Below are 27,654 nucleotides of genomic sequence, written 5' to 3' on the forward strand. Positions count from 1 at the left end.
AGATGGCATTCTCCAAGCCAAACTTTAAATAGATTTTAAAAAGTAATTTCTAATTTTACAGAAATGCTTCTTCAAAAAATATTTTCTCTCACTCCCTCATGTCCTATAGTGAAGGATGTATAATGTATTTTTTTTCCTCCAAGCTAAAACTGAACCATCAAAATTGATTCCTGGCAGCAAATCTCTGCAAATTGAAACCAAAAACAAAAATAGAAAAAATATACTTTATATGTGTGGATGGATGGATGGATAGATAGATAGACAGATAGACAGACAGATAGAAATCATCCAGCATTTAAAAATAACATTAGAGATGAATTTTGGGATCCTATCACTCACAACTCCAAAATCCATAATGATTTAAGAACGTACTTTCTCCTGTTTCCTTTCTGGCTATCCTCTCCCCTCCAAAACTGTTCAGTATAGCCACAGCTCAAGTTTAACGGGAAGATAAATAAGTTTTTGAATAGTTTTGTTGTTTTTTACTTTGGTGATCTGGGTGGCACATATTGCTCTTTGCCATTACGTCGTGTCACTCCCTGAGGTATAGCCCTATTAGTCACGTCTGCTCCCCTGGGAATGGTATTGCCTCAGAAGCCAGAATAATCCTTACTAGCTCTTGCTTTCTGGCTTATCATGTGGTTTCTCTAGGGACTTCTCAGGAGCTTCATTGTCTTCGTTTTTGGTGGGAGACACTACATTGGAGCAAAGTTCCCATAGTGACTACACAAGACCTGAAGATGGCTCTTTAGGGGGCTTCTGGCACACTTCAGCATAATGTAACTTTTGGGGTTCCTGTAGAGCCACAGCTGTAGCTGCATTTATGTTACTATTGCATGGTGAAGCAGTACTTGCCCTCAATGGCTTTGTAGTACTTGGAGGAGAAACTGGTATAGTCGTCTGGTTGGGACAATCCTTCTGAACAGAGGAATCCTCTATTAGATCCTTTTTTTGCTGAGTTGTGCTTAATGCAGTAAGCTCAGCTGCACATGGAGAACTGGTACTCATATTGAGTTGCTGGGCATAAGTGCGTTCTGTCTGCTCATCTGCAGGCACTGGGCAACTAACTCTCAATTCTTCATTATCCTTTTCTTTGTAGACGCCTTTAACAACATCAGACATCCTGTTCTCCAAAATGAGTTTACCTGGGATTCTTGATGAACTTCTAGGTAAAGGTGGAAAATTTGAAGCTAGTAAGTCAAACTTTGGTGTTGGAGCCTTTGATTCAACTGTTGAAGGATGAGGTCTTGAGATCCTGTCATCTTGTCGTCGTCTTCGACCTCTGAAAAGAGTTCTGCCCCTACCATAGTCCCCATTCTATTCCATCTGCAAAGTGGAAGTCTCCTTTTGAAGTTAAGTTTGCTCCTAATCCCCAGTTACTGTAGGGTTATGCTGTTCAGGTGAAAAATTTCTTGAACTAGATCTTCAATTGTCCATCCCCCAACGACACAGAGTCCTCTGTTGAGTGTTCTGAACCACTGGATAACCTAAAATGAGGCTTTGCAAGATATTTTTTGGAATGGTCGACCCATATTCATAGCAGCAGCATTTGTTTTATAAGATCCTGGTGAATTAAAGCCATTCACAAAACTACCATTGGGAAAGGGGGCCAGTGGTGTTTCAAAGTAAGGTGTAGGATTTGGAGACCAAAACTGAGGAACCACGCTATAGACCAAGTACTGTTGGTGAGGATTATATACAGGCTGCCTAAAGACTGGGGAGGCATACTGTGCTTGAGTTTGAATGGGCTGGCTACAGATACTAGAATCCATTCATCAGTGACCATTCTTAGCAAAAAATGTTGGTGGCTTTTATCCTTGCCATAATTGGCTCACCCTGAAATGTTTTAACTTCTTAAGGATTTAAAAGCCTGTTGTGCATCTGTGTCTGACTGGGAAGTGATATACCAGCTGCTACTGTGTGCAAATTCACAGCTTATCACTTTGGAGCAGTTTTCAATTTGAACAAAGCTTTCACTTCCTCTATTGGTGTTGTTTCAGGAATCCCTCTAAGAATCACAATACAACACTTACGACTTAGTCTCACTTTCTCACCCTTCTCATCAACTTGTACCATGGGAGAAGATCTTAACACTTCAATAATTACATCAGGGTCTGTAGTTGACTTTTTTTATTTCTTCCAGGTTAACAACTGTCCAAATTGGGATGAACTGATCACTATCCATTTGAGATATCAAGTAAAGATCCTTTGACAAATTTTCTTGTGAAAAACAGAATTCTAATTGTTTCTTTAGATATTCTTTTCGGTCTTCTGTAGCAATTGCTGAATTGTTTTCTCCGGAAACATCATATATTTGGTAACTCAGATCTTCTGGTCCTAAAATCATCCCATCGGTTGATTCTTCAATGCCTATAGTATTTCTTGTGGTTTCACAAGACGAAGAACACATTACTTCATGCTCTTTACATGTATCTTCTGAGAGCTCTGCATTAACCTCAGGATGAGCACCCAAGATGGCTGCCGTTTCATGCCAAGAGCTTTCAGTTCCATGAGTTACTGGGGTGGCATCAGCATTCCCAGGAGCAATTTCTTGTCATAGTTTGGCATTAGGACTTAAACCAGTTTCTTTAGATGCTACCTGCTCCACGAAAAGCAACATGTCGTCCTCTGTTCAGCCCAACTGTTCCCACCGCTGCAACTCTAACTGGCTCACAGGTCTGTGCCCCAACAGAATAAATGTTTTAAATAAGTCTTTGTTCTGAAATATTAAAAGGTGTAATACTTTAACAACTTCATTTGCATTATTTATTTATTTTTTTTTTTTGAGACAAAGTCTTGCTCTGTCACCCAAGCTGGAGCGCAGTAGCACGATCTTGGCTCACTGCAACCTCTGCCTCCCAGGTTCAAGCGATTCTCCTGCCTCAGCCTCCTGAATAGCTGGGATTACAGGCATGCGCCACCATGGCCAGCTAATTTTTGTATTTTTAGTAGAGACGGGGTTTCACCATATTGGTCAGACTGGTCTCGAACTCCTGACCTTGTGATCCGCCCACCTCAGCCTCCCAAAGTACTAGGATTATAGGTGTAAGCCATGGTGCCCCGCCTTGCATTATATTCTTGGAACAATACTGGAATTTGCACAAGGCTGATATCACTCTAGGCAGACTAGAAAATGTAGGCTTATCCCAGCACTTTGGGAGGCTGAGGTGGGTGGATCACCTGAGGTGAGGAGTTCGAGACCAGCCTGACCAACATGGAGAAACTCCGTCTCTACTAAAAATACAAAATTAGCCAGGCATGGTGGCTCATGCTTGTAATCCCAGCTACTTGGGAGGCTGAGGCAGGGGAATCGCTTGAATCTGGGAGGCGGAGGTTGCAGTGAGCCAAGATTGCGCCACTGCACTCCAGTCTGGGCAGCAAGAGCGAAACTCTGTCTCAAAAAATAAATAAATAAATAAATAAATAAAATAAAAGAAAAATGTAGGCTTAGAAAAGAATTACCAAAACATACACAGAAGCATCCAGTTCTTAAAGGATAGAGCCTCTACAAACTTAATGTGGCCCTTCCAAATCCCTGAGACCCAACTCCCCCAGTCCACCTGGCCACCATGTGTATGATGTGCCTCAGCCTGGTGGTGAAGAGATTAGACATGAATTCCAGATAATGAGAAGAAGAAAGAGGCTACATCATGCTGCTTATGTTTTTCTGCACACACATCCATTTTCCCCCATCAATGCTCTTGCTATATTCTCCCACTGGTCCAATGTTAGACTGAATTGAAACACTGTGAAGGCAAATGTTCTTCAGAATTGCTTTTAGAATAAAAATATGAAGGCAGATACCTGGGAATTTCCAAAATGACTACAGCAAACCTGAACTGCACCAGAATTCTGACAATTACATAATGCCCCAAGAAGAAAACCAAAGGAAAAAACAACATGTAGCTTCAAATCAAAAAACAAAAGAAGAACTTGAGAAGGACCGTGTTTTTAAAAGACTAAATTTTAAGCATTCACAAATGTAGGTAGACGAATCTTTCGCCAGCTGTTGTGGGGACTCACACTGCTGTTTCAGGGACTCTCAGTAGAATTGCTTTGGGCTAGGAGTTCATGAAACCCTTCAGACTTCTGGATTTAATGAGCCCATAAATAAGTCTCATGTTGAACTGCCATTATTTTTTGGACCACACTTCATTGTGCAGACAAATTTTAATTGAAGTATTCTTTTCTTCATTTGCTTTTCCATTAAACCGAGTTCTTTTTATTATTATTATTTTTTATTTTTGGAGGGACTAGTTCTTTATCTCAAAAAGACACTTGCCAATATTCAGTATCAAACACAGTTGCACTACTGATTTCTCTTTCTCCCAATCAGCCCTAAAGAGACCACATCAAAGGAGAGTACATTTTAAGCCAATAAGCTGCAGGATATACACCTAACAGACCTCCTAGAAACCTTACCGGAAAATGGGGACTGGGTAGGGAAAGAAACTTTAAAAAAACAAAAAGATCTGCAAACTGCCAGTCCACAGACTGCAGAGGCTGTCACAGCCAGATAGGGTGCCAGGGTGCCACAAACCCAAAGAAGCAAAGTTTCACAGTAATATAAAATTGATAAAGTGTTGTACATAAGCTATTCAAGATTTCTCCAGCACTGACTGATACAAAGCACAATGAGATGGTACTTCTAGAGATACAGACAGCAGCTTCAAACCCAGAAAAGGGTAATGAGACGAGTTTCACATGGCTAAATCAGTGGCAAAAACACTCTTCTTTCTTTCGACAAGGCAGGAAAGCATTTAAATGGTCACCTCAACATAAGGGGGACATGATCCATTGTGTAAGCAGTTGGGAGGGGGTAGAGATGGGACAAAAATGTTGTCTCAGAGGTCTTACCATCTTCATTTGGTGACTTCTAATGAAAAAAAAATAAAAAAATAGAAATAACATTATGCAAAGATATCTTAAAGCTGAAAACCCGCACAGCACATTTGTCGTTGTTGTTTGGCTAACTCCTCCTGGAATCACCTTTCTGGTTTAGCTAGTACTTTGTAGAGAGCAGTGAGGTTTCCCATAGTGGAGTCTCTCTGGGCTCTGTTTGGCTCTCAGTAAGGCAGGCCTATACCTTTTCCTCTCCTCTATGGAGAGGGGAATATGCATTAAGGTGAAAAGTCACCTTCCCAAAGTGAGAAAGGGATTCGATTGCTGCTTCAGGGCTGTGGAATTATTTGGAATATTTTATAAATGGTTGCTACAAAACAACAAAAAAGGTAATTACACAATGTCTATATCACAACATGCTTTTTACAGACATTATGCATTGCGCTCACATTCCCTTAAATGTCGCTTCCAAAGGTGCACAGCCTCTAGCCCAGCTGGAATCTCCGGGAAGAGGCAGACACAGGGGAGGAGGGGTGGTGGACGGAGAAAGCAGCCTTCCAGTTAAAGATCAGCGCTCAGTTAAAGGGCAGCTTCGGGCAGGCTGGCCTCAGGTGGAGTCAGGGTCAGAGGGAGGAGCAGCAGCAGGGTGGGACTGGGGCGTTCTACATCTCATTCAGGTCAAGCAGAGTCTGGTCCAGCATCCTTTGTCTACAGAGGTGCTCCTCTGGTGCATTTTCAGTTTATCTTCCAAGTCATCAATTGTCTATTCCAGCTTGGCTACCGATCTCTCAGCAAACTCAGCACAGGTCTCTTCTTGAGTTTATCAGCAAGAATCTTGATCTCTTCCTCATATTTGTCTTCTTTTTGAGAGTACTTTTCTTCAGCAGCACTCGGACACTGCAGGTTCTGGTCCATCAGTCTGATCTGCTCATCCATCTCTCGGCAACAGGACTCCGCCAGCTCAGCTCATTCCTCTGTGCGTTCCAAGTCTCCTTCAGTGATCACCAACTTATGGGCCACCTCTTCGTACTTCCTCCTATCTGCCTCTTCTGCAATGTGCTTAGCTTCTTTGAGTTGGATTTCCTGGAGTTCCATCTTTTCTTCATCTTTTAAGGCCCGGTTTTCAATAACCTTCATACCCCTCTCACTCTCATCAGCAGCTTTTTCTTCTTCTTCCAGCTTTTGCAGGGCAGTCGCCAGGCGCTCCTGAACATGGTCCAGCTCCTCTTCAACCAGCTGGATCCTACTGTTCAAGGAGACCACCTGAGCCTCAGCCTGTTCCCGGGCCCGCCTTTCTCCCTCAACTTCTCACTGGAGGCACTCAGCTCGCTCGTCTGCATCATCTGCCTGCTGCTGCAGAACCTGGATCTGGCGCTTCACCGCCTTGATGGTGGTGATCCCAGCCATGGTGCCCACCCAGCTACTGCTCGCACTCTGGTTCCTGCCTCCTCTGCTCGGCATTGCAGCCGCCTCTCCAAAACCGAGTTATTTAAGACAGGGAATCCCTTTTTTTCCAATCTTTATATCTTTTTAACTTTACATCATCAATAGTTAGCATAGCGACTTGCACATATTAAGCCTTTCAAGTGATGACTTAATGAAGAATGACCTCCTCCTCTCATTCCCTAACACCCGCGTACCAAACACACACATCCATTTTAAGGGAAAATGTAAAAACATTGCAACTCACAGACACAGCGAATGAACGTGCATTGAGACAACATGTGAATACATAACAGAGATGCCATTACTAACGGAGATGTTTTGCTTCCAAACACTGTGGTGCCTAATAATTAGTGACTTTAAGCTTCACAAGAAGAATAAAAGAATGTGTGCTACTAATTGATTTTTAAGTCTTAGAAATTTTGGCTATATCAAATACAGAACAAAAACCTAGTATGTTTTGGCCTCTGCTTTCATTTTGATAAAACGGCTACAATATCACAAAATTCAAGCAACCAACTGTTACCTTTTTAAGAGATATCAACAAATAGTGAGATTGATGGAAACATTTTCTCAGGGAAAAGATGTTCATGTCCAGACTAAAAATAACGATGCCTAAAAAGAGCACTGTGACCTGTTGATTATATAATCAGTAACCTCTCCCTAACCCAACTCTCTATCTTTACAACATCCAGGAAGATAATGCAGACCAGTCATTGCAGGAAATCTGTAAAAGCCATATACAAGTCCTGACATAGTCAGACCAAATCCAGAACCAGGGAAGTAAAGACACTCAGTATCATAACATGCCAAGCTTACTGAAAGGTTACATGACTCACCAGCAATCAATAAGGCACACACTTTAAAATGGCTCTGAATATGGTGAGAAACTTGGTTTCATGCAGCCTCACTCTGATCTTATTTCCTAGAAATCCAATCTGATAAAACTCAGCCCGTCTATCTCTACATAGATGGGGTGAGGAGTTACAAGGGAGAGAAAATACAATCCCAAATTAACTACGGACTATACAGTACAGAAATGTTTGTCTTTCCCAGTAAGATTTGTCTCTTCCACCATAGCAATTTTGCTCCAGGAAGTCCTTGGGACCCAGGCTCCTGTCAGTTCACCATTCTATCAGCCTATGGTTAAGACTGTGGCATGTGCATTCCAGACAGCAAGACTGAGAAAGGATCTTGAAGAATAGAGACAAGGGCTGTCTCTTAAGGAAGGCTCCACATAAAACGAAGCTGCCACATGAAACTTATGCTTAGTCTGCAATAGCCAGAATTCAGTCCCATGGCCATGAAAGACACAAGGACGCCTCTGTTCTTAAAAGTCATGTTCTGGTCAAAACTGGAGGATTCTATCACACTAGAAGAACGAGAAAACAGACACCCGGGGAAAACTACATTTTCTATCATGGGAACAGCACTCTATCCAAGTGAACTCAACAATCATAGATGAAGCTGCTATATAACTCTGAACAATGTACCATGGCTAAAAGTTGTCTTGATTCACTTCACTTATTCAATAAATTTAAGTCATTTTAAATTCCTACTATACGTTATTCCATTAAGAGTTATCTCTAATAATTATGAATTTCATTTCACAAACACCATTGGTGAGTATCAGAGTGTAGGGCTAGGGATACCACCAAAAAAACAACTTGATATTCATTTGATAAAAGGCAAATGCCTTGCTGATGTTTTTAGTTCAAGACACAATTAATTCTGTTTAGTAAAATATTTACCAACTTTAGAATAAAGTATTTGATTCCCAAAACACAAACTTTCTTTCTCCTTTTCTCTGTCAAGATAATGATAATACTAAGAAAATTTTTAAAGCAGCTGATTTCATGAGGTATGGACATTCCATTTCCATAGAGATGTAGGTATACCTAGACTCAGTCAACCAACACATGATAATTTTGTATAAGTTTCCTTGTCAGTCTCTCTTCATTTCATTAAACTCACCAATGTACATTAAACAGCTACACATTTAGAAGCCTCTCCAAATAGGTGGTTAGTTCATTTATTCAGTATTTCAACAAATATTTATCAAGCACCTGTCTGTTAACAACTTCCATATGCTGGAGAGTGGACTCTCAAAAGAGTATGTGGCACAGGACTCAGTCTCCCCAAGAGTTTTATATTCAAAAGACACTGCTTCTGGTAAGTAGAACACAGTTATTCTCAGAACTAAAGGACTCCCTGCTGTCTATCTGGAATTGTCAATAGGTATCCCGTTCAGTCAGAACAGATTCTCCAACTGTACCTAAACAAATTGCCAAGAAGTGCTAAATCCTCCCCCAAAAAAGCCTTGTTATAATAAGTTCTTTCAAATAACTTGTCAAAAAGGATCTTACTACAGCATGGTATGCAGATAATTTGGGTAACATAACGCTAAGAGAATGAGTCAGAAGCATCATCACTCTTGTAACCTTGACCCTGAATTTGGTCTAAAACTTCTACACATTTTTAGTGGCATGTGAGAACAGATGCTATAACACCTGAAAATGGCAAGATTTCAAATTCATAGTACCACAAAACCATTACTCTTCCCCCTGGACCCCCTGAACTTTAATAATGTCTGACCTGGTTGGCCAATAAGTTCTAAAAGCAGACAGAAGAAAATTGCCAATAGTAAATATTGCTGGAATGATTTTTCATTTAGAAAGATGTTACAGGTTCTCTTAAAAACAGGTCACCAATTCTGTGGACACTTAATTTTCTTAAGGGAGTAGCCATTGCAGAGGGCAGGTACCCACCTTTGCTTATGCAAATAGAATCTAGCTGACAACTAGATTCATATATTCTTATTATCACTTACACATAAAGCAAACAAAAATAGACACCCACATACACACTCACACACAGTTATATATAAACCCATCCAAATCAAAGATAAAGTGTGGCTAAAGAAGTGGATGTGAAAGAAAGCTATTCTTTTTTTCCCAAGACAAATGGCACAAAAGCCAACATCTCATTAACTATCCAAAGAAAATGATACACTACACAACTACGTCTAGATAATCATACATTAATAATTTTCACATTACACAACTGAAAAGATTTATAAAGGCACAATTTAAGAATCTACCTTGCTTAAGTCACTTAAAAGAAGCAAAGTGACAAGAGGAACAAGCAATTAGGTACTTCTCTACACCACCACAATTCGAAGTGACTTCCTACATGCCCCTTGCTTTAGTCGAATATCATTTCAACATGCAATCATCCCTGTGCTTTGATGCAGTTGTCATCTGTTTTGTTTTTAATGCAAATACCTACTTACTGATTAAATATTTCCCATATTATAGTTTGTGAACCATTTCTCATATTTTGCTGATAAACTACTTTAGCAAGATAGCCAATCTTTGAGACCCCTGAAATAATATTCAGCCAGAGGAGCTCTAAGGTATATGCCCTACTTTGATATGTCAGAGACCCAAAGCATGTGGTCACATAGAGAGCTGTACAAGGGAGAAGCTCTCATCTTTTCTCTCTCAGACTGTAGAAAGTTTCCTTTCACAGCTTTACAAAAACACCAGCCTCCAGATTGGCAGGGCATTATCCTGGCACTACATCCTTCTTAAAAGCTTAACACATCCTGTGTGAAAAATAGGAGCTCCTTCCATCCACATGGACAAACTGGAGCTCCAAGACAGTAAGTAACTTGCCAAGGGCCATGCTCTTAGCACTGCAGCAAAACTGGCTTTGGAAGCCAGATCTCCTACCTGGTCTGGATCCCCAGGCCTGTATCTTCTGGCCCAGGAAAGGTGATAGTCTCTTCCCAGCATTCAGCTAAAGAAATACATTTCATAAACCATATTTGGTTAATCACTTTGTAAAAGCAATAGAACTGAATTCAAGTTTTTTCTCAAACTCCTGGCTTCAAGGGATCCTCCTGTCTCCGTCTCCCCTTTAAAGTGCTGGGATTACAGGTGTGAGTCACCACACCTGACCCTTTAAGTTTTTTCATTTTAAGTTGACAGATCCCTGATTCTTTACAATTATAGATATTTTTTAAAATAATATTTTTACTGGTTTGCTCAAGTTTTTATTTTTAGCACTTTACTAACATCACTCCTATCAAATTGTCAATGTAGATGACATGATCAAGATATAATAGGCCAGGTACGGTGGCTCACGCCTCTAATCCCAACACTTTGGGAGGCCAAGGGAGGAGGATCCCTTGAGAATAGGAGTTCATGACCAGCCTGGATAACAAAGGGAGACCCCCATCTGTAAAAATAGTTTTAAAAAATTGGCCAGGCATAGTGGTTGCACATCTGTGGGCCCAGGCTACTCAGGAGGCTGAAGCAGGAGGATCACCTAAGCATGGTGAGGTTGAGGTTGCAGTGAGCCAAGATCACGTCACTGCACTCCAGCCTAGGCGACAGAACCCGACTTTGTCTTAAAAAAAATTTATATATATATATATACACACACACACATACACACACACATATATACACACATCTGCTCCACATAGAGATATTTGTGTAAAACTTTAAATATATATATATATTTGTGTATAACTTTAAAAGGCAAAGTGAAAAGGGGAAAATAGTAAAAGCATGCCTAACTTTTAAAGTTATATTCCGGAGATTCAGGAGATTGCTTGCCAAGTTTTTTTTTTTTTTTTTAATTTAGCACATTGTCTAAAGAAAAACAACTTTTACCAAAACAGTGTATCAAACAATTAGAACTTCACTAAAGAGTGATAAAATTTTCCTTACAGAAAGGTTACAGATATCTCTATTGATCTTCTGTACCTTTCTTCTGGAAGTAAGATCCTTATAAAAGAATAACTCAAGGACACCATAAATAAAGTAAAAAAAGATAACCAACACACTAGAAAAAAATACTTGCAAATCACATATATAAGGCTTGTATCTAGAATATGTAAATAACTCTTACAACTCAATAATAAAATGACAACCCAATTTAAAAATGAACAAAGAATGTGGATAGACATTTCTTCAAAGAAGATATACAAATAGAAAATAAACACATAAAAAGATTCCCAACATCATTAGTCATTGAGAAAATAGAAATTAAAACCACAGTGAGATACTACTTCATACCCACCAGGAAGGCTATAATCAAAAGGACAAAATATATAAGAGTTATTGAGGATTCTGAGAAATTGAAACCCTCATACATTCCTATGGGGAAATGTAAAATCATGCAGTCACTTTGAAAACTAGGTTTATGGTTCCTCAAAATGTTAAACCATATGACCCAGAAATTCTGCTCCAAGGTATCTACCCAAGAGAAACAAAAACATATGTCAACACAAAAATTTATACATTAATGTTCATAGAAGCATTTAACCATAATAGCCCAAAACAGGAAACAACAAAACGTCTACAAACTAATGAAAGGATAAACAAAAGGTGGTATATTCCTACAACGGATTTTTCAGCAATAAGAAAGAATGAGACAACGTGAATGAATCCCAAAAAATTACGCTAAGTTAAAGCTAGTCGTATTGTATAATATCAATTACACAAACTGTCCAGATACACAAATCAATAGAAACCGATAGTAGATTAGAGATCGCCTAGGACTGAGCTGAGCCAGTGTGAGAATGGGGAGCCATGCCTGACGGGTACTGGGTTTCTTTTGGGGGTTGTAAAATATTCTGTAATTAGATAATGGTGACGGATGCACGAGTTTGCGAATACACTAAAAGTCAATGAATGTACGTTTAAAAAGGGTAGATGTTACAGTATGTGAATTGTATATCCATCACAGGTTATAATTGAAAAAAGAATACTTATATAACATACACTTAATTTTAAATTGGAATGAAGGAAGGAAGGACAGAAGAAGGAATATAAGGAAGTTAAGGAGGAGGGAGGGAGGAGGGAAAGAGAGACACACACACAGTTCTCAAGGCTGTCAGTCATGACCATGGGCACACTTCTAGTGGAACCAGGCTCCAGATGGAATGCAGTCACATGCACATTAGGTCATATGAAGTAAGCTATTTTATTTTACATATTGTATCAGAAAACTTAAGGCATGTTTCTTTAAATCAATTGGATATTTCTCACAGCTTATTTTAAATACTGTAAAGTTACCTCCTCGCATTCTCCTTGAACTACATCATCAATGTTCTTCATGTTTTATTTTCCTGACACACCAGATAAGATGTTATTTCCATTGAATACAATCCTGGTCTTCAAACTATCCACATGATTGAAGCAGGCCACTTCCCACTGATCCGACAATTTGGTAAGATATTGTAAGACTGGAAACAATGGACAGATGTGGAAGATCTTTCCAGTTCATGTTCATAAGTACCCAGCATGATTACACCTACTGTTCACAGATTTCCAGTGACACTTACAATTTTAACAACGTACTTTTCCAACCTCACAAACATAGGGACCAAGAAACACCTTCTGTCACAAGTACCACTGATCAACCCAGAAAATGCCAACAAAATGGGAGGAGAGAGTTAATAAATCAACTCCTACTGCTTTCAACTCCAATTCAAAAGTCTCTCTGTGACTTCCAACCTGTTTGGGCTAATCCCTAGACAGGTGACAACCTTACCAGAGTAAATTAACCACCCTCTAATTGTACAAAAAGAGCTTGCTGGTAACTGACAGGAATACAGCTAACTATGACTGCGCCCTTAGGGAATATAAAATTTACATAACCCCCTTAGAGGTTAAGGGAATAGTGACTCCTATAAACAGAGATTTTAATTTAACGGAAAACATTTTAAAATAAAGTTTAGGTATACAGCCTTTTAAGGAATTGAAACAGACATCATAAGCAGGTAAATACAGAGCTGCTGTGGGAAGAAATTAAATTATCCAAGACTGCTTTTACCCAGAAGCTTTTTAACCTTCATCCTGTATGGCTTATTTTGGATGATTTTTCAGCCAGATAATAAAAAGCAATTTCATTTAAGTGCTGCAGTCACAGAGTTTACTGCACGAAATCCTTCTAAGCTTCATTTCCACGTCTCTTTATGGGCACACCTCTAGCATTCGTTCATTCTTTGGGAAGCATACTTTCCTCTATGTGTGTGCAGAGTCCCCTAGAAAAAATGCCAAACTTCATTCCCCTGTTCTCATTCACTTCAAGAAGTGGTCAGCTTTGTGGAAATGTAGAAGTCAGACTTTCAGTCATCTTTATAAGCCAAAAAGTGTATTTGTTCCTTTTCCATTAAAAAGAACAGAAATCACATGGGAGGCAGTATGTCTAAAATAATGAATCAAAACTTTGAAAGACCCATGCTCAGAAACATACTCATATTCTACATATTTATATATAAAATATATGTAACACTACACAATGCATGATGCTTTTAAAAAACCAGCATCAGGGTTATCTGCTGTGACTTCGTATCAGCAGAGAGAAGGAGGCAGATGAAATTCTGGAACATGAGTAAGATAACACTCATGTCAAAACAAAAAACAAAAAAAAAACTCCTTGTCCTCAAGCATGCTAATGAAGCAAGTGATAAGCTATAGGTCAAATTCCCACTTCTACAATCAAAACTTATCATACAAGCTCTTGAAAAGGGAGTGCATCTGTCATATGTTAATGACTTCAAGCCGTTCACTGAACTTTTAGGTGTATAGGAAAACTTAAAAGCACTTCACAACTCCTTGTGGGTATAATTAGCCTGTTGGAATTGTTGGCAATTCTCATTCTGGGACTTTAAAAGGTCACTCCACTCTTTAAGATACCAAATTTGGAGGTACTCTCCCTTCTGGACAGATTAGGCACACCCTGCAATTAGTATACACAGCTGCACCTGTTGCAAAGCCTTCACTGATGTAAATGGGGACTGTCAACAACATTCTAAATTCTTGAGGGATTATTAGACCTTGGAAACCAAGTGATGAACAAATCTGATGTCTGCCATTGAGGTGATGGATGGTGGTCCCACCCTGACCACACACAGAAGCCACAATTTTTATTCTCTATAGACAATTCCAGCTAACACGGAAACCTCATCACTCGACTCTCTCAATCCCGTAAGCAGTCAACATGCAATTCTGCTATTTAACAGAACTAAGCTTTTCATAATCTAGTTGAGTTTCTACAAAGAACAAAGAGAATTCCAGATTAAAAAAAAAAAAAAATACAAGTCACAAAAACAGCATTATTGATTTATATAAACTTTACTAAAATCGTAGTGAAGTAAAAATGTTGCTGGTCACATAAGGAGAAAAGCTTTTGCAGTTTATAAATGTGTAGGTCAAAGCTACTCAAATTCTTCTTTAATCTGTTAATCTTTTACAAAAGTATTATACATACTGACAATGATAGCGATTTCACTGCTATAGTACAAAATAATAATATAGATATTTAAAAGAAATGTATTTAGGAAAGAGGCATGAATTTAAGAAATCAGATTCAAAGTTTGAGAAAGTCTGATATAACTGTCATTAAACAGTAGTTAAATCTTAAACATAAAGCCATAAATTATGTTCCTCCTTACTTCCTTCTTCCTTCTGTCTTTCCTTTCTTTTTTAATGAAAGAGAAGCACAGGGGACAGGGGTCTAAATCCCCCTTTCTCTTTAAACCATGTAAATCTTAGATATTTTCTACGTTAGGAAACACAGTTCTTTGGCAGCTGATATATGTGGTCACATAAACAGAAAGAAATACCGTAAAGCCATCTTAAACTAAGATATTGTGCTTGGTAAATCTATTAGGCAAAGAGCCTCTTATTATCACAATATGTTAAATATCATCATATATGCTTACGTGCTTTTTCTTCATATATAAATTCTTTTGAAAACATAATTGGAATTTTACAAAATAGGGAAAAAGCTTTTTTTTTAAAGGAGTTTTACTATATTACTGTTAAGTAGGTATACTTTCTTCTGAGTGTATTAACTACATGTGGAAATACCTTTAAAAGGTCAGGTGAAATAATAATATAAAACTTCAAGTAATGAGACTATTTCAAAATTAGCATTCCAACTTGAATAAAACCAACAGGAGTTGATTACATTCTCATTGCTCTCCAAAATTATTTTCATCTGATATTTACTTGAAAGTGTGTGTGTGTGTGTGTGTGTGTGTGTGTGTGTGTGTGTGTGTACCTTTTAAAAGTCATAGAAAAAAATTATGGAATTGATAATTTTTTTAGGTTTGCTGTTGGGTCTATATGGTAATCAAATTTAGAAAACTATAAATTACATTTAAATTTATTATTTACAAGCAATTAATTATAAGAAAAAAACAGCCAGGTGGCTTTCATTACAAAAATTACTGTTAATGACAGAGACCTCATGCTGCTACTGTATTTAGCATTTGCATGTGTCAAGTGCACATAGTGGTGTGTAACTCCTCTCCTCAGGGTGGAACCAAGCATTGAAGCAGAAGGCAAACTGCCCCAAGTTTCAGATCACACCCGAACTAGTCCTTTCTACCCCACATATTCCGAAGGGTTTAACATTTGTAGCAGAAAATCTGTCTTCCAATAATATTTTGTTGAAACAGCTTTAAAACCAGATATATAATTACTGATCATTAAATAGTGTTTACCTACACTTTAGTTACTTAAAGTCCTATCTCTGTGATTTAAATATTACCAAAAAAAGTTGAACGAATTTGCAGCAAACCAAGGCATCTATTAATGTCTCACAAATGCAGTTTTTAAAATAATATTTAATGTTGCCTCCCTACCACAGGAACTGTGCTAAATAAATGGACAATAACTCTTTTTTCAGGGTTCTGATCCTGTTTTACTTAGCCTTTTGTAGTGATTCTCCCAACTCTATAGTAGGTAGAAGTTCCTTCCAAAGACAGGGAAGAATTTTACCTCTTTCTTCTGAGAAAAAGCATGAGTTTCAATGATACAATAGGAGAATAGGAGCTTATAAGATATAGAAAGAAAAACAGAAAGAAAATAAAAATAAATAGCTAATAAGTTTCATCCTATTTCAAACTCCATCCCAAATAGAGGCATAAATAAGTATCTCCAACGCCCTCCATCAATACCACCAGAAAAAGGAGAAAGTTTTACGAAAATGCTTTGTAATCTATAGGATAAAATTCACAAATTACTATAGTCTTCCTTTCTAAGCAAATAAAAAATGCTTTAAAATGTAACTGAAAATCTTAAATTGAGCTACTACTCTGGTATTCAAGGATTAACTGCCTAGTTAGATTATCTAACCCTTCACTTCTCTTCTTCCTCTAAGAAGTCTGCCTTAGGCCGGGCGCGGTGGCTCAAGCCTGTAATCCCAGCACTATGGGAGGCCGAGACGGGCGGATCACGAGGTCAGGAGATCGAGACCATCCTGGCTAACACGGTGAAACCCCGTCTCTACTAAAAAATACAAAAACATAGCCGGGCGACGTGGCTGGCGCCTGTAGTCCCAGCTACTCGGGAGGCTGAGGCAGGAGAATGGCGTAAACCCAGGAGGCGGAGCTTGCAGTGAGCTGAGATCCGGCCACTGCACTCCAGCCCGGGAGACAGAGCGAGACTCCGTCTCAAAAAAAAAAAAAAAAAAAGAAAGAAAAAGAAGTCTGCCTTATACGGGCGCGGTGGCTCACGCCTGTAATCCCAGCACTTTGGGAGGCCGAGGCGGGGGGATCACGAGGTCAGGAGATTGAGACCACAGTGAAGCCCCGTCGCTACTAAAAACACAAAAAACTAGCCGGGCGAGGTGGGCGAGGTGGCGGGCGCCTGTAGTCCCAGCTACTCGGGAGGCTGCGGCAGGAGAATGGCGTGAACCCGGGAGGCGGAGCTTGCAGTGAGCTGAGATCTGGCCACTGCACTCCAGCCTGGGCGATGGAGCGAGACTCCGTCTCAAAAAAAAAAAGTCTGCCTTATAAACAACCACCAGAGAGATGGGTAACGGAATCTACATTTGGGGAGCACGGAGAAAAGGCAGGAATAAAATAAGGGCTAACAGTTAAGGAAGGAGAGTCTGCACTTACTAAGTACAAGGATAAAGTAACAAGATAAACTTTTTCAGCTAAAAGAAGGAACTAATTTACTCACATTATCTTTAGCCAAAGTAATAATCCTGCAGAAGGCGTGGGATTTGTACATATAGCACCAATGATGCTGCCATGGCTTAAAAACACAACTTGTCTTTAAGAAACACTTTAGAACCACTTTACCGGTTACACAAGAAAACCAGCTTCACAGTCACACCTTACATCTCACCAAAATACAGGGTGGCCACCAAGTCTAGAAATATAGACAAATACAATAAAGGATTTATTGTTATTGAATTATACCATATAGCAAAATAATTATGTCTCCAGAATTTATGGTCACCTAGTAACATCAGCCCCCTTATTTTTCAAACTTAATGATGCCTTTTGTCTCCATTCTCAAAAGTACCAAAGACACTGTGCCACACACTCTAAAAATACTTGCCAAAAGAGAAGTCCCAAAAGTGTTTTTGCTATCATTACAATGTGTCCCCAGCAGGAAACAGTATTCATTATAGCACTTTTAAAACTGTGAGTCATTAATTTATAGTTGCAATACATGTGAGGGAAAATCAAAGTTCGGTTATTGGAGGACATTAGAAAAGTTAGGTAGAAGACAAGACGCAGGCGCTGATAGCCTGGCAGGCACAGGGCACACCACCAACCAAAACCATGAGCCCTTCTACTGGAGTGGCTGGAAGCGTTCACCCTCAGCACACATGCTTAAGAATTCACAGTAAGTGAAATTCAAACTCTTTCCCTCTTACTATTACATAATCATTTTTCAACACCCTAACAAGATTTTTCATGTCTTCCTAATCCCAGTTAGGAATAATAGTAGCTTTAGCACTGTGAATACAAAACAAAAATTGAGAGTTGCTATCGATAAAACCCTGAGTGTTTTGGTGTATGGTGCAAGTTAATGATTCGGTGATGCTATGATCGGGTCATGTCCATGACGAATTTTCAGAGAGCAGCCTAGAAAAGTCAATCAGCGCTGCTGTCTATTTTTATGATGCTGGAGGCAGTACAATGGTAGAACTCACTGGCACTGTGTGCCAGGCAGGACACGAGGATTTTACTCATAGGGTTAGGAATTCCAGTCCCAGAGAAGGCCAAAAGCAAAGGTCTAATGTAGACAGTTAAGATAAAGCAGCCTAGCTTGAAGAAGAAGCTAAAAATGTTCTGCTTTGGAAACTGCCATATTTGTGACCTCATGGCAGACTGAGAAAACCAAAGAGCTCCAGAAATCACACAAGTAGTTAGTTCGCTGGGGTTTTACAATGCCCTGTGGCTGCTCAGTTGGGAATCCCCTGAAAAAGAAGTTCATGAGGTTTAATAATAGGTGACAGATCACCTCAGTAGGTCCAGTTTTGCAAAAATATCCATGCCAAAGACCACAGAGGTACCTGTTTGACATGGTCAAGGTTGGTAAGTATTACACTAGTCTTCATCTGAATCATGTCAGCTACAAGCCTAAGATTACAAAAAGAAAACGGGGGATAGAAAAAAGCCAAATCTCCAATCACAAATCTACCTTGATTCCAGCCACTAAAATTTCACATAAAGACCCCTTTTCAGTCCAAGTTACCCCATGCTCAATGGGAGGACAGTTACACATGGTACCTAGTCTCAACCCCTAATTCAATCCCAGTTGGTAAAGTCATTCACATTCTAAATGGGAACCAACTCCTCATACTGCAGAATATTGTCCTCACACTGCACAATAATCCACAGTGAAGGAAATGCTGAAAGGAAACTTTCACTTTTTTTTTTTTTTTTTTGATACCCCTACTTGGGACATCAAAACACTGTAGCATTACTTCCTAAAAATAATACAAATTACGTTGAATCACATGAAACAAATCTATTTACAAATCTATTTATTCAAAAATAAAAGTCGGTAACTTAGAATTAACCATTGAAATAGGAAAAAACACAAATAAAAATGGATCGAGAAGTCCGTCTGCAAATGTTAGGATCCATTTCTTTTGTCCAGTTTTACCTCAAAGTTTCATAAACTACTGAAAACTATACTTTGATGGAAAACATGACTCCATTACTAGTTTTCCTGCTGTAAACGGTCCCAGAATTTATGTCTTTGACATGTGGCCACGGATTTTTACACTGCCACCAAAGTACTCAGTCAATATACAAATTTCTACTAAACCATGCCATAAACAAATCTTTAACTGAAAAGCTCTGTCTACTCGTTTATAATCTGTTACCTGGAAAAAAAGCAGAAGGTCTCTCTAGCCACCTAATCACCATATCAATGACACATGCCACAAGAGAGAAGCACTAGTTTATTTGATTGATCATGGTAGATAAACTCCAAATAACAGAGAAATTAACAAATGCTTGACATTTGCTCAACATCCATTATTCTGACACTGCTTTCAGAATTTCAAAGCCTGGGAGTATGCTTAATCAACATTCATATTCCCTCGTGAGCTAGAGGCACCATATTGCACCCCGCCTTCATACTGATGAAAACTGCATATTGGCCATTTCCAAAATGTTCTGGGACTCCACACAGGGCCCCTTTTCTCTCTTGTTCCTGCTCTGCAGTTTTCTTTTAAACACTTCCAAGACAAAAGCATCTGCCAGTTTTTCTCTCTAGGGATGTATGCAAAATGAACTTAACAGTTTTAAGGCAGGAGTAACCCTCACATCTAAATTCATTCATAGGACAGAAAAGGGCCTAAGAGGCCTCTCCAGGGACAAAACCCTGCTGAAATTCTCCCCACACACAACAGTGGGAGCTTTATAAAATCTAAGTCCAGACAATTTCCAATTCAAATGCCCAACATAGCATGACCTTTGTCAGATCTCTGAGCCCAAGATGCACCCATGATTTTTTATTCTAACCAGCACAGACATTAGACAGGGCACTATTGCTAAGCAGGAGGTTCAATATTTGCATGCTCTTCTATTGTGAAAATGTAACAGTGACAGCACTGTGTCAAATTCTTTTCCCTCTAGAACTTTAACTCCATAGGAGAGGCATGGCTGACAGATGACTCCCCAACATCTGTGTTATGTACACGGCACAGCTGAGGAGCCCTGGATCACTGTCAGAACATCGTGGAGCTGACCTGCACCTTTCTTATGCCTTCTTCTTATCCCTGCCCCAACCCACAAATAAATAAATATCTATAATATAAATAGTGCAATTTTTAACAAAATATAAAGATGGCAAGACAGATTAACATAATTTATAGTCATCAGGCTGTTCACGTAGCAGCTCAACATATGTTGTATAAATATCCTATACCGAATAATTTATCAGATCTGACACAGTGCACATCATATTGTTTTATTTAATACACTTACTAAAATTTCATGGATCAAGCATCACTTCTGAAAGCACTGAGAAAGCACTAGAAAATATTTATTCACCTCCCGTGATTTATTTTGATTACCCTTACAGCTACATGATAAAGTGGAACTCACAAAATTACAAGGTTAAGGTTTACACAGCCATTGCTTCATATACTAAAATATAACAAATGGCTCCGTGTCTGTGTTATATTTTACTTTCATTTAGTGTTAAGTAGAACAGTAGACTAAGCACTTAGCTGCCTACTGAATATTTTAATATTTTTAAATAGGACTTAAATATCTTGGCCCAGAGAGTGGGAGCTTAAGTAACAATTTCAGGAAAGAATAGTAAGTCCTTTGTAGGGTACTAGTTAGAACAACAGTGCAAAAAAAGAAAAAAATCAAGCATGCTTCAAAGTCATCATCTCCTCAAAAGAGATCACAAAATAAGCACGGGCCCACATCAGAAAGTTAGCAAGAATTCAGTGAATGCATAGAAGAACACAATACTATGCTAGGCAATATAGCGTAGAGCTGGAAGATCAAATCACAGCAAAGCACACAGCTCCCATCCAAAGGATCTCACAATTAACTCAAATAGAAAGCAAAAGAGAGAAATGTATACATTCCAAATGAACAGGTAAAAGTAACTACAATGGCCAAAGCAAAAAAAAAAACAAAAAACAAAAAACAAAAAAAAAACAAAAAAACTCACTAGAGCTAATATTCAAGAGACCAAAAAAAAAAAAGGATGAGGGAGGGACAGATGGGGAAAAGAAGGGCAGGAAAGGAGGGAGTGGAAAAGGGAGAGACAGACAGAAGGAAAGAGAGAGGAAAAGAGAAAGGGAGGAAGGGAAGGAAATAGATTAGACGTGGCACTTGAGATTCTTCACACTTGAGATTCTTTTTCATCACTTTTCTCCTAAAATGTTTGATCCGGGGGAAGGTCTCCAAGACAAGGAAAATGAAATGAAAAGAATGGTAAAAAGATCAGCCAGGGGAGAGGAGCTGAGAGCTTCAAAAGGCAAGGTCAACAGGGCTTTTCAAAAAAACAACATGAATGCTTGTTGGCCTGATCATGTCTGGGAGAGCTATTAAAAACTTCATTGTATCAACTGCCTTAGGAAAGAATACTAAGCAAAAAATCTTTTGTTTCCAATGGACTATTTTGTTTAAAATGTAGTAAAAGTGAGATGAAGACAAGACAAGGAAATTATCTTTTTTAATAACTAAGTCAGGTCAGGTGTGGTGGCTCACACCTGTAATCCAAGCACTTTGGGAGGTGGAGGTGGGTGGATCGTTTGAGTACAGGAGTTCAAGAGCAGACTGGGCAACATAGCAAAACCCTGTCTCTACTAAAAATACAAAAAATTAGCCGGGTGTAGTGGCACATGCCTGTAGTCCCAGCTACTTGGGAGCCAGGAGGCTCCCAAGGTGCCAGGAGGATCCTTGAGGTGCCAGGATCACCAGAGGCCAGGTCAAGGCTGCAGTGAGCTGAAATTGCACCACTGCACTCCAGCTTGGGCGACAGAGTGAGACCCGGTCTCAAAAAAACAATAATAAGTTTTATGTCCATTTATGAGTGATAAACGAGAATAGTTCCCAAGCATCTACAAAATAATAATCTCACAAAAAAACATTCTCAGGTACCCAAAGAAGCTCCATATGTTTCGAGGTGTAGATACTGCAATCCAGAAGCAAGGCGTCAGCTTCTCAAAAACTTGACCTTACCATCATATCACAGGAGAACTGACAGTCAATGAGATACTTCGTGTGGAGTAAAGAAACCACAAAGCCATATAATATTGTATTGCAAGTCAGGCAGCAGAGTGACTTTAGATGAATAACAGGTTATTGTAAAAATACTGAAGGTTCTATCATACTGCACCCTCAGAAAGGAAAGATAAAGACGATGAAGTCAAATAGAGTTCAATATAAAAAACAGTAAAGTTCCAATCTCCCAAAAGAAAGGAACTAAAAATAGGAAAATAATCTTGCTCAGTTTAATGCATGGTGATAATGGTACCTGGAAAATCCTAAGTACAGAATAATTTAACCCTTACAGCTTTATGTCTGAGCAACAAAACCACTATAGCCATAATGCAGGGTTTCTATGAAAGTGAGTGCCAGCATTAACGGATAGCCTTAAGAGTTGGGATGGTGGTAGAGAGGTTATGCATCAAAAAATTCACTAAGAGGTCATTGAGAGCATTGAAGAAAAGAACGAGTTTCAGCGTTGCAAATTCTTGCTGGGACCCCTATCATCACCATCACTCTGGCATTTTATTTCTAAACAAGAAATATATTTTACCTTTCTGAGATTATTTTCTGGTTACAAGCCAACCATTATGAACCTTTCAGTGAATCACTGAATAGGGCACTTAAAGGGATAAACAATTATAAAAATAACTCTGTCACAGGCGCATACATTTTATTTTATTTAGTGATGTAATAAGCTTAGGGGCATATATCAGGTCCAAAATGGTCTTGGTCATTAATTTAAGCAATAAATCATAGGTCTTGCCAACAATGACGGCAAACAGATGCTAACAAGGAAATGTATTATTTAATATTGCCATGTGTTATAAAAATGTAAGTGTGTTTAAGACATGTCTTAAATTTTTATAATAATATGCATTTAATACATTACTGTTTTGACACACACAGGAATCAGATTTATAGGGCCCATTGCATAGCCTCTTCTTCTGTGAACCTGAGAGCATATTCTGGGTTGTTTTTCTTTTCTTTTCTTTTCTTTTTTAAGAGGGGGAACCTGCAAAGTGCATGTTTGCAACTATCTAATTGGTTGTCTTGCTGTTTTGCAGTAAATAATGTCAGCATTGAAACTCATTAAAAAGAATGAATCTACGCACTTTGCCTAAATTTGAAAATAGAACATCTAAATATTATAACTTTTAAAGAAACACTATAGCCTAAGAAATATATAAGAACACTTTTATATTACGTTGGCAACTAATTTTTTTTACATTCATTTTGAACTGTTCTGCATGATACCAGGCAAAAATTACTTAATTAACAAGTTTACAAGTAAAGTTCAATATTCAAAAATTTGGAAGTAACTAAGAAAAACTCCACTATATATCTTCATGCAGAAATTCTAAGAATCAAACGGTAGTATATCAAAACACGAAGTAACTTAAAATGGAGTCTTTCTATCCATCAATTTGGCACATTATGCCAAACCATAATATTCCCCATCTAATATTTCCTTTTAGAGCAATAGCTTTATATTCCTTTGCTAGCAGGTCGAATCCTCCTAGGGAGAGGGCTTGTGAGAAAAGGGAATTAGGGGCTAAAAAATTAATCCAAAACCTCTTTAAAAAAAAAAAAATGAGTTTTTTTTTTTTCACATCAACAAGATACTAACTCTACTAAACGTATTTTTTGTTAGCAATTATTTTGTTTGAGTTTCCTTTTCAATCAACTCTCCTAGCTGCCAGCATGGTCTTTCCTCTTTTTTGTGTAGGCAAGGAGTTCATTCTTTAGAACACTTGAGGAAGCAGTGCTCGGAGTATGGAAACTAAATTTTCTTCATTAAATCTACTGAAGCAGATATTAAAAATGCATTTAATATACTGGCAATGGTCGGTGGGCACCGCTGACTGTGACAGGCCAGTTACTGATGATGTGCCGTCAGATGGCATTCTCAGCAGGCGCCTGGGTCTCAGGCTGCTGAAGGACAGCAATATCTTCCCCTGTGTGTAAGCTCTATTCATCTCCCAAGTATTTACTAAATCATAGGCCTCTGCACACATAGCCCACGTTTTCAGCGTATGCTAACAAATGATGGATGGCCTCGTCAATTCGTTATGTCCTGAAAGCATGGTTTCCTGCCATTCCAATCATCAAACCTCAGCGCTTCAGAGCTGATCAGTCCCAGGGAATATATTTTACAGGCTCCATTAAAAGAGTAGAAGTTCTTTCCATTAGAGTCTCTGGTACTCTCCTCAACTATTTGTTGTTTCAACCAATTATTTGGGCAGAATATTCAATAGGTGTTCAGGTACTATAACATGGGCAGGTTTTTTCCTGATATTCATCAAGGTGTAATTTCTTTTATGACAAATCAGTGGAGGTATCTGAATATAAAATATTTGATAGAGAAATTCATGTTTTAAAACAATTTTCCTTCTAGATACCATGGGCAAAATCTTAAAAATACTTTATATCATCATATTATATTTATTATGTTATATTATATTATAATGTAAGTGTATTAGCCAATGCACTTCAAAGGAACTTCCAAGGCAATAGCCATTCTGTAAATCATCTAAGGCTTTTAAGAAAATAATTCACACACATTCTCTTAATTATAATCTAGACAAAGGCACAAACTGCTTAAAAATTCTCCTGACAGTTCCAAAGTTAGATGACAAAAGTTCAACTTGTCAAAGAAAAAATATTCTTAAAAGAACATTTATTTTCAGTTCCAAGGTTATATATGTCAGTTGTCTTTTCCATAAGCCATAAGAACATTTTTTCTCTATAGCTTATCTATGGAACAGAAAATAAATAAGAGCACAGTCATACCCTTTACTCAGAAACAGTAAACTTCATAAAAACAGATGAACTTACCACAACTAAACAGAAAGCTGAGCTTTGAGGAAATGGGGTGGTATTAAAGAGCCAAACAACTTGCCATAAATAAGCTTCTTGAAATGCTAAAAAAAAATTGTTTTAAGTGCCGGACTCCCATTTAGCCAACAGCCACATAGGCACCAATACACCTCCAGTCAGTGTAAGCTCCACCACACTGTCCTGCCATTCACCTCAACCTTAACCTCAAGATTAAGCTCATTTTTATTGCGCACAAAGGTCATCTGTATTAGGTCAAAATTCAAAGTCCCTTGTCAGAAAAGGTTGATATATTCCAACCTTTCCTTCTCCATGCATCAAATTTTTCATGGTAAAGTCATATTCAGCAGACAGTATATTCAGCAATTTATTGTGCCATTGTAATACAGTGCAGAATACAATCGTCCAAAAAGCTATCACATGAATAAAATATTTTTCATGACTCTGAACCAAATCTAGACTCCTTACACACCTCTAACAGAGGAAATAAAACTAACCAAGTCTTGTTTCCATGCTTCAGAAGAGTTATATGGCAAATAATTGTCCCTAAAATACAATCTATAGCATAATTATGTTTTTGCTTCCATAGTCTTTGGGAATAGGCAACTTTTTTTTCAAAGCGTCACTGAAATTTTTAAGCGTTTTTTTCTTTAATGCAAAAACATCTCACTTGTTTTAATACTTTTATTCAAATCTGGCCTAAGCAGTTTAACTGAAGTAGGTCTAAACCTGAAACCGTCTCTTTGATCTAGAACCTAGAGGAAGATAGGCTCTATGATACAATGAAAACTAAAGGAGAAAAATTACTGTCTTGCCCAATTCATTACTATTACAATTATGTGATCAGCAGAACTGCAAAAATAAGATAAATTAAAGGAAAGATTTGAGGGCACCATTCTAGAATACGTCGTAATTAGTAAAACCCAAAGCCTTAAGGAATAATCAATCTATTATCTTTAAAGCGTTTATGCAACTTCTTTATGTTTACCACAAGGACTTTTCATAATCAGGATATTAGTTATGATGAATGGCTTCAAGATCATTTTAAAACCTCTCATTCTTCAAATTTGATTAATACCTATATTGAACACTAAAATCAGTGTTCACACTGACATGATGATCTAGGGCATCCTATAAAATCTCCACGCCCTGGAAGACTTACACCTGAACTTACATATTTATTGGAGTCAAGCTACTTCCTGATAGAGCAGAACCCTGAGTCTAAAACTGGTACTCACTCAAATATCTTTCATAAATGCATAAACCCCTTCTTACCAAGTTGAGACAAAAAAGTGAAAGAGCTTCCAGATATGAGTGGTTGCATTTGAAAAAAATAAGTAGACAAGAAAATACGTGGAAGGGGGTGGTTTTAGGCAAAATATTTTCAGTTCTAATATTCTGAGTCTAACTATCATATCCATAAATACCACTGCAACAAGCAACCATGAATAAGTAATGGTACCAATAATATAACAGCAGTAGCAACCAGTGTAGTATCAGGAACCATGCTAATCATTTTACATGTACTATCTTACTTCAAGTTCATAACAATTCCATTTTATAAATAAGGACTCTAAGGCACCAAAAAGTGAAGAAACTTACCAATTAGGTATCTTCCCTCTGTTTTTTTTTTTTTTTTTTATTGGAATAACTGCCAAATGAAAATGTAACATCTGAGCTTGAATTTTTCTAAAAATAATTTCTGACATGATAAATCCTCGGGTGTACCACTAGAGCATTTCTAAATTCATAAAGAAAGTAAAGAATCACTGTAATGTCCCTAAACTTAGCTAATTTATCAATTTTAAAAGGGACTCATTTTTCTAAATGAGACATGTATACATGGCTTTTTTTTTATTTTTTATTTTTTTTTATTTTTATTTTTTATTTTTTATTATACTTTAAGTTCTAGGGTACATGTGCATAACGTGTAGGTTTGTTACATATGTATACATGTGCCATGTTGGTGTGCTGCACCCATCAACTCGTCAGCACCCATCAATTCATCATTTATATCAGGTATAACTCCCCAATGCAATCCCTCCCCCCTCCCCCCTCCCCATGATAGGCCCCAGTGTGTGATGTTCCCCTTCCCGAGTCCAAGTGAGCTCATTGTTCAGTTCCCACCTATGAGTGAGAACATGCGGTGTTTGGTTTTCTCTTCTTGTGATAGTTTGCTAAGAATGATGGTTTCCAGCTGCATCCATGTCCCTACAAAGGATGCAAACTCATCCTTTTTTATGGCTGCATAGTATTCCATGGTGCATATGTGCCACATTTTCTTAATCCAGTCTGTCACTGATGGACATTTGGGTTGATTCCAAGACTTTGCTATTGTGAATAGTGCCGCAATAAACATACGTGTGCATGTGTCTTTGTAGTAGAATAATTTATAATCCTTTGGGTATATACCCAGTAGTGGGATGGCTGGGTCATATGGTACATCTAGTTCTAGATCTTTGAGGAATTGCCATACTGTTTTCCATAATGGTTGAACTAGTTTACAATCCCACCAA

The 27,654-nt window shown here is 38.2% G+C and overlaps 1 protein-coding gene and 2 pseudogenes across 6 annotated transcripts in view; all 3 read right to left on the bottom strand.

Moving 5' to 3' along the window:
* Positions 1 to 27,654, bottom strand: part of C6H15orf41 (chromosome 6 C15orf41 homolog) — a 230,905-nt gene that overhangs the window by 190,341 nt on the left and 12,910 nt on the right. The gene's annotated exons all lie outside the window — the stretch shown is intronic.
* On the bottom strand, positions 483 to 2,620 carry LOC111554596 (annotated as a pseudogene).
* LOC111554598 lies at positions 5,460 to 6,370 on the bottom strand (annotated as a pseudogene).

Source organism: Piliocolobus tephrosceles, chromosome 6 (assembly GCF_002776525.5).
Source record: "Piliocolobus tephrosceles isolate RC106 chromosome 6, ASM277652v3, whole genome shotgun sequence".
In the NCBI taxonomy this organism is placed as follows: domain Eukaryota; kingdom Metazoa; phylum Chordata; class Mammalia; order Primates; family Cercopithecidae; genus Piliocolobus; species Piliocolobus tephrosceles.